Genomic DNA, 9,994 nt, shown 5'->3' with positions numbered 1-9,994 from the left:
CACTAATTAGCAAGGCCGCTATTATTAATAAAGGCAAAAAGGAAACAAAGGACACAGAGCAGTCTCCTGAATGTGAGGGTTCTGATTAAATTAGCTGCTGTCCAATCCTGAGACATGAACTTCTGATTGACACTGACTGGTTGCACCTAAGGTGTGATTGAGACTAATTGGTGCATATACGAAAACACATTTTGATGCCGGAGTAACTGAAAGCAAATTACCAACATTATAACTGTGTGGTACCAAGAGATGTCATGTTCCTAAATCCAATTTTAACTCCTCACCAGTTTTCGTAAGGAGACAATCCCAGCATCCAGGGACCCTCTAGCAAGGCCTCTCCTTTGGGATCACAGGAGTCCTTAGCACTGAAGGAATCCCATCAACATTGGTGCAGTTCCTCTGATGGACTCCTGTTAATAGAGTAACTCAAGCCTAATTCCTAGGACCCATGCCGAGGCTGGAAGGCCAGGACCTAAGCCTTGTCTGCATATGCCATATGTTGTGCCCCTCTGAAGCCCAGGACATAGAGCCCCACCCACCACACTACCCCCAATCCCCCCCAACCCCGCTGATCCTCTCAGCTTTCAGGAAACTCCATATGTTTGACCGCCCTCTATCTTCAGAATGAAAAGAACTCAGAGGGCCACTGGGATATGGAGACCATGAAGCAGGGAAAGACTGGACTGGATCACTGAGTATTCGAGAAGGAAGACAGAATGCCTGGGCTTGAGCAAATGAAGGGTTTCCCCAGATACGTCCAATCAAAGATGGCGTCTCAGAATCAATGAGTATAAGCAGTGATGAGGAGTGGGGTTCAAGATCTACAGTGACGAGGGGAGGCCACCATATGTTAAGAGAGAAGGAATCAGAAATGTACTTTTAGAGGCTGGGCCTTGGCTAGATTCTTACTCATGCCGAGTCACAGCCTGTCCACCTTGCTCTCAGTGAAGTGACCCAGAGAGCAACCAGAGCCATCGTCGTCATGTTCAATTCCGAGCAGTGTCACCAGCCATCTAGCCAGCTGGAGAGACAGACTACCCTTTCTCTTCCGGGGACTGTCAAAGTCTGGTTTCCCTCCTGTCACAGACCCTCAAGAAGGCTTAGAGTCCTCCCATCTGTCTCCACGTTTCATGTAAACGTGATGCTCTGTCTGTACAGAAATCTCATGCTGTTGACCCAGGATGAGTACTCACAGGCTGCCAGGCTCTGCGGCCCTCACTTCTTTCTTCCCTGATGCCATATCAACTCTATTCCATGGTCTTGAGCCTTATAACTAGAGTTTCTCTAACCAGCAGTAGAAACACTTGTTTGCAACAGAAACTCTAGCCTGGCTCGCCCGTGGCCATGTGGAGCCATTCTCTCCACACAGAGAAGTAACATTGTCCCAAATGACTCAGTGGTGGGAAAACAGAGCAGAAGCAGCAATTAATGAATGTATTCCTCTCTGCCTGTCACACCACCCGTTTATGTAAGACTGCCTGAGTTTCAAACCATCACGGACTCCCCATGTTTCTATATTTGAACGTCCACGGGGTTAATCTGATGAGTCAACTCAGTTAGGACATGGTTCCCGGATGATCCATTCAACATCAACCTGCAGGTATTTTGCAGATAAGATGAACATCAAAATCAGTAGACACCATTTCCCTCCAGGATATGGGTGGGTCTTGTCCAGTCAGTGGATTGCTTAAGAGAAAACCATCAAGTTTTCTTGTCGCAGTGTGGGTGTGGGTTCACGGGGGACTGCCTGAAGAAAGCTCAGAGACACTTTTAAGAATGAATTTAGCCATTGCAGCTGCAGGGGACCTCAGCTTCGAGGGACTGAAGTACCTTCCCTATACCATACTTTTGTTTTTCTCCATATTTATACTATAGCCAGTTGATTACAATATGCTCAGAACAACTTGAATGAGGCTTCCAAAAATACCATGTCATGCGCAAAGTCTTGATTCATCAGGTACCTCAGTTTTCCAGGTTTTCTGAACCAATTTTTACGTAGGCCTTTGTCTTCTTGGGAAATTCCCAAACAAGGTCACATAGGGGGCCAAAGGTATCCTGTCGACAAAGACTGGATTAGGCCAGGTGCTAGCTCTCAGGAGCTCGGCCAGGTGTCACTCAGTTAGGGCTAGTTGCACCAGGTAAGCAGGATGCCAGTCAACAGGAAACTGCTCCAGAAGAAGGAATCCTGCGTGGAGATGACCTTCGAACTCAAGCTGCACCAGCAGATTTTCCAGCATCCACAATCATCTGAAGTTTGCACAGAAGGGCCCACCTGGGAAAGAGCATAACAGAAGCTACAGGGAGATACCCACTCCTCGGGATAAGCTAGAGACATTTTAAAGGCTGGGTGGCCCAAAAGTTTGCCACTAACTGATTTGTACTGAGAAAAGGACATGCTAGTTGTATTTCCTCCGACAGGAAGAAGGTTCTCGAAAGAATGAGGAAGCTGATCCTTATGACATTGGCCAAATCTAGACCATCATTTGTAACCTGATTTTAGAAAGTAATTAACCAATGAAACTCTGCTGACTAGCTTGGGATAAAAACAACTGCAATCAATGTGTAAGCTCAAAGGAGGGAGGTGGGAGACCAAAGCAGCAAAGGCCATTCCACTTTAGGGAGTTTTTATGAGAATTCCAGGCCTTATCTAATCAAGATGCAGGTTAAAACTAAGAGTACGTGTTAAGATATCAGAAATAGAAAGTCTCACCCAGGTGATTAGAAGAGGAAAAGGAGACTAGAGAAAGTCTCAGCAGAGCTGGGAAGACGGCTCCGTCATAAAGTCCTGGCCTTGCAGGCACGAGGTCCTGAGTCAATATCTCAAGAACACAAGATGCTGCACACCTTTAATCTCAGCAATTGTAAGACTGGAGGAGGCAGAGACAGATGGATCCTGAGAAAGTCATAGGTCAATTAGCCTGACCCATGTGGCAGACTTCTAGGACAATGGGAGACCTTAGCCCAAACAAAAGGTGGAAGGCACCTGGACTCACACTCAAGGTTGTCTCTGACCTCCACACGCTTCACACACACGACATACACATGTGTATCTACACCCTTACGTGTACACAGAGGGAGACAGACAGACAGACGGACAGACGGACGGACAGGCAGGCAGGCAGGCAGACAGGCAGGCAGGCAAACAGGAAAACTGGAAATATGATTCTGAAAGACAAGAAAGGGGATGTAATAACTCCCCATTACCCAAGACCAAATCACCTCACATTCCCATACCCCACTAGTGTATGCCTGAAATGTGTTAGGATAAAACTCTACATATCCTGTGTTTTTCCTATGGAAATGTAGTTGGGATAAGGGTTAATTCATAAATTAGGGAGAGTAAGAGCTCCAAAACAGTTCGTAGAAAAATTATAGCAAGATACAATAAGACAGGTGCTGGTATTATCACTCCCACACTTTGACACTGTTATTTGGGGGCTGGGGAGAGCATCAGTTGAACACAAGGGCTCTGAAATCCAGACTGTGGTTCTGACCACAGAGAAAGCTACTGAGTGACTAATGGGAAAGTAGGATGCTGTGCGCGCGTGCGCACACACACACACACACACACACACACACACACACACACACACCCCAACTGCAATGGGGCTGAACAATAAATATACTATAATGTGAATTCTTAAGTGGTCAATTTTTAAATACTTTAAAGAAATCAACTCATATTGTTTTTAAAACTAGATAAGGTGCAGAAAGAAGAGTCTACCCCACCTCCCCTAAGCAAACAATCTCCCAGAGTAACCAAGTAACTGATCAGAAAAGTCTCCTCTTATTAAAGAAACTTACCTTCCAAATGAGGAAGAGTAATGCAGTCAGAACCATACAAAGAACGGTGATGAGAGCAGTCAGGACGTTGACAACCGTTTTCCCACACAGCAAAGTGTCACTTCAGTGCTCATGGTCACAGAGGGGGATTAGCAGACCAGTGGGGACCCACTGGGTCTCCCAGATTCTGTGTCCCAGAAGAACTGGACAGGGACGTGTGCATAGAACACTTCCAGGGGAGACAGTGGGCCAGACCCGGAAAACCGTCAGCTCTCTGGAGTCTGTATTCAGAGGATCCAGACCTTCAGACCACTTGCATCATATGTGCTTTTCATATGGGTGTTCTGTCACGTGTTGGCCTTGGTAAGCGTGTCTCCAGTCTTTCTGTCTACCAACTGGTGTCTTTCCTACACTGACACTATCCTAGTGTCCGAGGTCTGTGTGGCAGCTGCTCATCTCTGAAAGCAATGCCCATTGCTGCATTCCAGCGTCACTTTGTTTATAAAATCGGGCAGTTAAAGAGAGGTCATGGGCCCTAAGGAAAAGCCTACTACTATTATTTTGCTAAAGGAGCAGAGTAAGAAGATGATTCCCAGTGACATAATGCTGCACCCATAGATTGGAGCATGGCGGAGGCCTCATCTGAGAAGCTTCTTCTGCAGTAAATGGGAATTAGCACAGAGACCCACAGCTGGACAATGTGCAGAGAGTAAAAGACTTCGGAGCACACAACCCAAAACCAGATGTCTTTATCAAATCCATCCCTCAAGGCGTAGGGAACTAGGAAGACTGTAAAAATGGTGAATGACTCCAAGAAACAGTGTCTCCCAGATACAACAGGGCTGATGCACCTAAGAACTCAGCACCCAGAGGACCAACACAGGTTCAAACCAGACAAAACCAGAGCACTGCAAAGAGGAACTGGACACAAAGTATCACCCCTAACCAAGATTCGGAACTGGACACAAAGTATCACCCCTAACCAAGCTTCGGAACTGGACACAAAGTATCACCCCTAACCAAGATTCTACTTATAGGTGACACCTGCTAAGAGAGGGAGGAACCTCTTCCCTCCACTGGAGTGACACTGGGTATCTCAACCATGCCACAGGCCAGGCCCCACGCACATGAGTGATTGGCTCACACAAAGGCTTGGGGCCTTAGAGGTAGACCCTTAGGGTTACAGGCCACTCCTCTTCTGTCCTGGCTCTTCACTTCCTGGTTGACGCCATGTGAGAAGTCTCTATGTTAGTTCCTACCACCACGGCTTCAAGGTGACCCTACCTCTGTGTCTTCTGTACCACAATGGAAGACACCCCCTGAGCCATAACCCAAAATAAAAGTCTCCTCTCTCAAGTTTCCTCTATAAGCTATTTTGTCACAGCAACTAATGATGGGGGAAGTCCTTCAGTGTATATGTTGTTTTATTGGTTGATTAAGTAAAGCACTGTTGGACAATAGGGAAGCAAGATAGGTGGGACTAGGAGTCGAGGAGGATTCTGGGAAACAGAGGCACAGTCAATCAAGATGTAGGATGCGGGACAAGTAAGAGGTCCGGACCCTTTTCTCTGGTGAGAGAAGACCATGTGGAAATACTCAGATTAGCAATTATGGGTTCATAATTAAGTCAGAGCTAGCCAATAAGAAACCAAGCAAATGGCCAACAGCTTCATAATTAATATAGTGTTTCATGTATTATTTGGGGGCCGAGACAGCTCAGGACCCAGGTGACTGGCGGGAAGACTACACGTTACAAACATAAGAATATGGGCAGCGATTAGGCTCACAGGTTACTATAATCTGCTGGCCCCTGTTGTAGAATAGCGATCATCAATGTGAGTTAACATCAGGAAAAGAGAGAGAGAGGCCAGTGAGATGGTTCAGAAGTAAAGGTACTTGCTGCTGAGCTTGACAGCCTGAGTTCTATCCCTGGGACCAACATAGTGAACTGAGAGAACCAAGCCCAACGGTTGTCCTCTGGTCACATGTTCCTTGGCAGGTTAGCGCACACAAGAAAGAGAAAAGGAGGGCCAGAGGGAGGGAGGGGACAGAGGGAGAGGAGGGAGGGAGGAAGTGAGAGAGGGAGGGAGGGAAGGAGGGAGGGAGGGGAAGAGAAGAAAGGAAGGAAGAAAAAAGGAAGAATTTTAAAGAGAGTCAACCAATAAATGACCAAGCACTTCCAAACACAATAAAACTCTTATAAAAAATAAATAAATAAAAAACAAATGAAATCATATTCTGTAATCCTTAGCATGTTGGCAAAGATCAAATGATGAATCAAAATGAAAATGAGAAAATATTTAGAACTAGATGATTACAAAGACACGGATCCACCTACCACATGGCATTTAGACTAAAATTACAGCCTTTAATATTGCATTAGACAAAGAAGAAAGGTTGGAAATTAATGAGGTTGACTTGCAATCACTTTGGGAAACAACAACGGAATAAATCCAAAGAACACAGAAGAAAATATGTAATAAAGACACGGGGAAATGCTACGAAACTGGAGACCAAAACACAAAACCAGGGAAAGGAAAGCTAAAAGCCAAGTATTTGAAAAGAACAATAAGCCAGACACAGCAGGAACTGAGCTACACCCACACTGCAAACAGGCAGGGTAGCAGGAATCAAGACTGCACATTAGAAATGCTGGGAATGACGGATTGTGGAGGTCAGAGAGAAAGCTAATGTTTTGTTAACTAGTGACTACAAAGGGTTGGGATTTACTCTGCGGGTTCTCTTCTCCCAGGTCCTTGCAAAGCTTTGTGCTTTTTCGGAACACACTTTCCATGCCTGACTCCGGGTCACCCTCACTCTGGCTGACAGACTGTGTCTCCCCTGGAACCTTCCCTTTGGGCACCTCACATTCCTGAACCGGCTTTCCCATCTGCAAACCCCACTACCTACAGCCCTATTAACTGCCATTCCTGGCCGCATCCTTGGGAGCAAGAGTTTTCTGTTGCTTCTCCTTGGGTTTCTTGCTGCAGGTCTTCTCCATTCCACCAGCAACCTCATTAACACACGGGAACCAGTGCAGCCGCCTGGTAACCCTGCCCCCAGATTCCCGTCACTTAGCCACCAGGTCTCCAAGGCAACCACAATTTAACTTCCTTCTTAAAAATTAAAAAGGAAAAAAGCCATTCTCTCAAGTTCCAAAAACATCCACAGCTCTTCTCACCTGTCAGACGAAAGCCCACACTAATGCTAGCCAGATTTTAGCTTCCCACTTAACCCCTGACCCCACGTCCTCTCCTGTCTCTGTCTCCTCTCCAGGACATGGCCTTCGTGTGGGCACAGGCAACGCAGCTCTCCTCTCCCTCCCCCTCGTTAAGGACGCCCTCCAGGAACCCTCCTACTCACACAGCTCTCTCAGACTCTCTGCAACTTCACATTCCATGAAGGATCTGGGGGCTTCACTTGGAAACACTTTATGAGTGGTTTTTCCTAGTAATTATTCATCAAATAATTGTTAAGTATGTATACTTGAAGATCTTTATTAGAACAGAGTCACAGATTGATATGTATATATATATATGTATATATACATATAAAACCTAACTATATTAACTATGTTATATATATACATATATATACAGTTAATTGGTTTATGTATAATATATTTTTTTCTAATGAGTGGAGTAGGCCTGTATACCGTGGCCTATGGAATGAGCCATTCCATGGCAGTGAGAATAGACAAACCATCACAATAGTGTGAGTGTGTGTGTGGTGTGTGTGTATATGTGTAAACGTAGTATGTATGTGTGTGTATGTGGTGTGGGTAGTATGTGTGATGAGAGTGTAAGTGTAGTATGTGTGTGTATGGTGTGTGTGATGTGTGTGTAGTACGTGTGTGTGGTGTGTGTAGTTTGTGTCGTATATGTGTGTGCTGTGTACATAGTATGTGTGGTGTGTGTGTGTGGTGTGTGTGAAGTATGTATGATGTGTGTGTAGTATGTGTGGTGGGCGTGATTTGTGTATGTAGTATGTGTGGTGTGGTATGTGTGTAATATATGTGGTGTATATGTAGTATGTGTGGGGTGTCTGTGGGGTGTGTGTATAGTATTGTAGTGTGTATGTTGTGTTTAGTGTGTGTGGTGTGTGTGTAGTGTGTGGTGTGTGGTATGTGTGTAATATGTGTGGTGTGTGTAGTGTGTATGAAGTATGTATGATGTGTGTGTAGTATGTGTGGTGTGATTTGTGTATGTAGTATGTGTGGTATGGTATGTGTGTAGTATATGTGGTCTATATGTAGTATGTGTGGGGTGTCTGTGTAGTGTGTGTATAGTATTGTAGTATGTTGTGTTTAGTGTGTGTAGTGTGTGGTGTGTGTGTCATATGTGTATACAGTATTGTAGTGTGTGTGGTATGTTTAGTGTGTGTGTAGTGTGTGGTGTATGTGTATGTGGTGTGCATGTGTGTGTATGTGCGTGCGGTGTGTGTGGTGTGTGTGGTGTATGTGTGTGTGTGGTGTGAGTGTGTACAGTGTGTGTGGTATATGTGGGGGATTTTCCATGGTCCTGTTGCAGCTGAGGTCTGTGTTGATATCTGTGTTGACTCATTGAAATGCTTGACTCTGAATCCACTACTCAGTGGTGATATTTCAGGAAAGTTCTCAAGATGATGGTTTCTCACTTCCTCTGTTCCCATCTACGACATAAGCATGCACGCACAAGTGCACACACACACCTCCCCCCCCATCCTGTATGAAGACAGCGGTCTGCAGTCTGCTCATGTTTAGAAAAGAGTACAGCAGAGCATCTGGCTTGTGCTGGGTTTGGAGGCCGTGGCTGCAGCTGGTCCAGCAATCTGGTGGCAGCCAACTGCAAGAACAGACAGTGCCCTCAGTCTCGGGCTGTGAAGCACCTGCCTGACCGCGAACAGGTCCCCAAGTCTGTGGTCACATGTGAGAGCCACATCCTGATGCCACGTGTCATTTCTCACCCAAGACGTGAACACAAGCAAATAAACCATCACCAGAAAGGAGACTTGCTGCTACGGGTTGGAGAGCCTCACATCTGCAAGAAGCCAAGATAGCAACTTCCTCCTTCTTGTCCCCTCTCCAAAATCCTCAGACTCCGCTCCTTCTCGTGTCTCCCTCTCCAAAACTTGAAACCCAGTATCGTCCAGCTGTACACACAACTGTCTCTTCTCTCTTCCTGACTTCTTCTTGTCTTGCCAACTACACCGGCTTCCCCTGTCACCTCAAACTACCAACCTCGTACTCACACTCCTGGAACTTTCCATGTACCCTCCTCCTCTGTCTCTATTCCAACGTCACCTTCTCAGAGCCCTGGACTGGCCCCCATAACCAGCCTAAACTGGATTCCTAACCTGTCATTTTCTTTCCCTTTGTCCTGACCCCAGCTGTCAGAAATTGCAAGTGTCCATTATTTGTCTATTTGTTTGCACGCATGTCTCCTTTGTTGGTAGTGTTGTTAATTAAAGTTAGAAATTAGAAGCTAGAAGGGGCGGAAGGAGGAACTTGAGCACGGGTACAGAACCGGGACCGTAGAGATACAGCATGAGCCATGGAGAGTGTGTTAATCATAATTTATTATAGCGAGACCAAAAGGGGGAGACAGACATGAGAGAGAGAGAAAGATAAGGAAGAAGAGAAGATGAGAGAGAGTAAGTGGGCTGGGGTCTGTCCTTTTAAGGGGTCCTTTGCACCTGCGTCCTGACTGGTTCTCATGGAACTCTGGGCTGGCCAGAGAACTGCCTGTGTGTATTCTGCCAGGTAACAGGGGCAGGCCAGCGTAATGCCTGAACCTTTCAGGTAGGCTGGAGACTGTAGAAGAGTTTCTGTCACTCCACCCTGTATCTTCCAGGTCCAGTAAGCTACCACTAACCACCACCAAGAAAGTAGTCAGGATTAAGTGATTCATATCTGATTGATGGATTGATTGATTGATTGATTGATTGACGACTGCCAAGAGAGAGAACATTACCATTTGAATTAATTAACTAGAAGGACTTTTTCCCTTCATCCCAGGTGGTCTGGGAGGTTTGGAAAGCAATGGAAAAAATTATGCTTCTTTTCACAGTGAAAGCTACAGGGGCTGTGTGGGATCAGCCCAGAATTACACAAAGCTTCACTTGCAACACACAAGCTGGATGGACTTTGGAAAATGACTTTCTGTTGATGGAACAAATAAGGCGTGTTTGAGTTGTTGATACACTCAGAAGAAAGAAGGATTAGGAAATTATT

Source organism: Mesocricetus auratus, unplaced genomic scaffold (assembly GCF_017639785.1).
Source record: "Mesocricetus auratus isolate SY011 unplaced genomic scaffold, BCM_Maur_2.0 Super-Scaffold_100023, whole genome shotgun sequence".
NCBI lineage: Eukaryota > Metazoa > Chordata > Mammalia > Rodentia > Cricetidae > Mesocricetus > Mesocricetus auratus.
Note: the sequence above shows the minus strand (reverse complement) of the source record.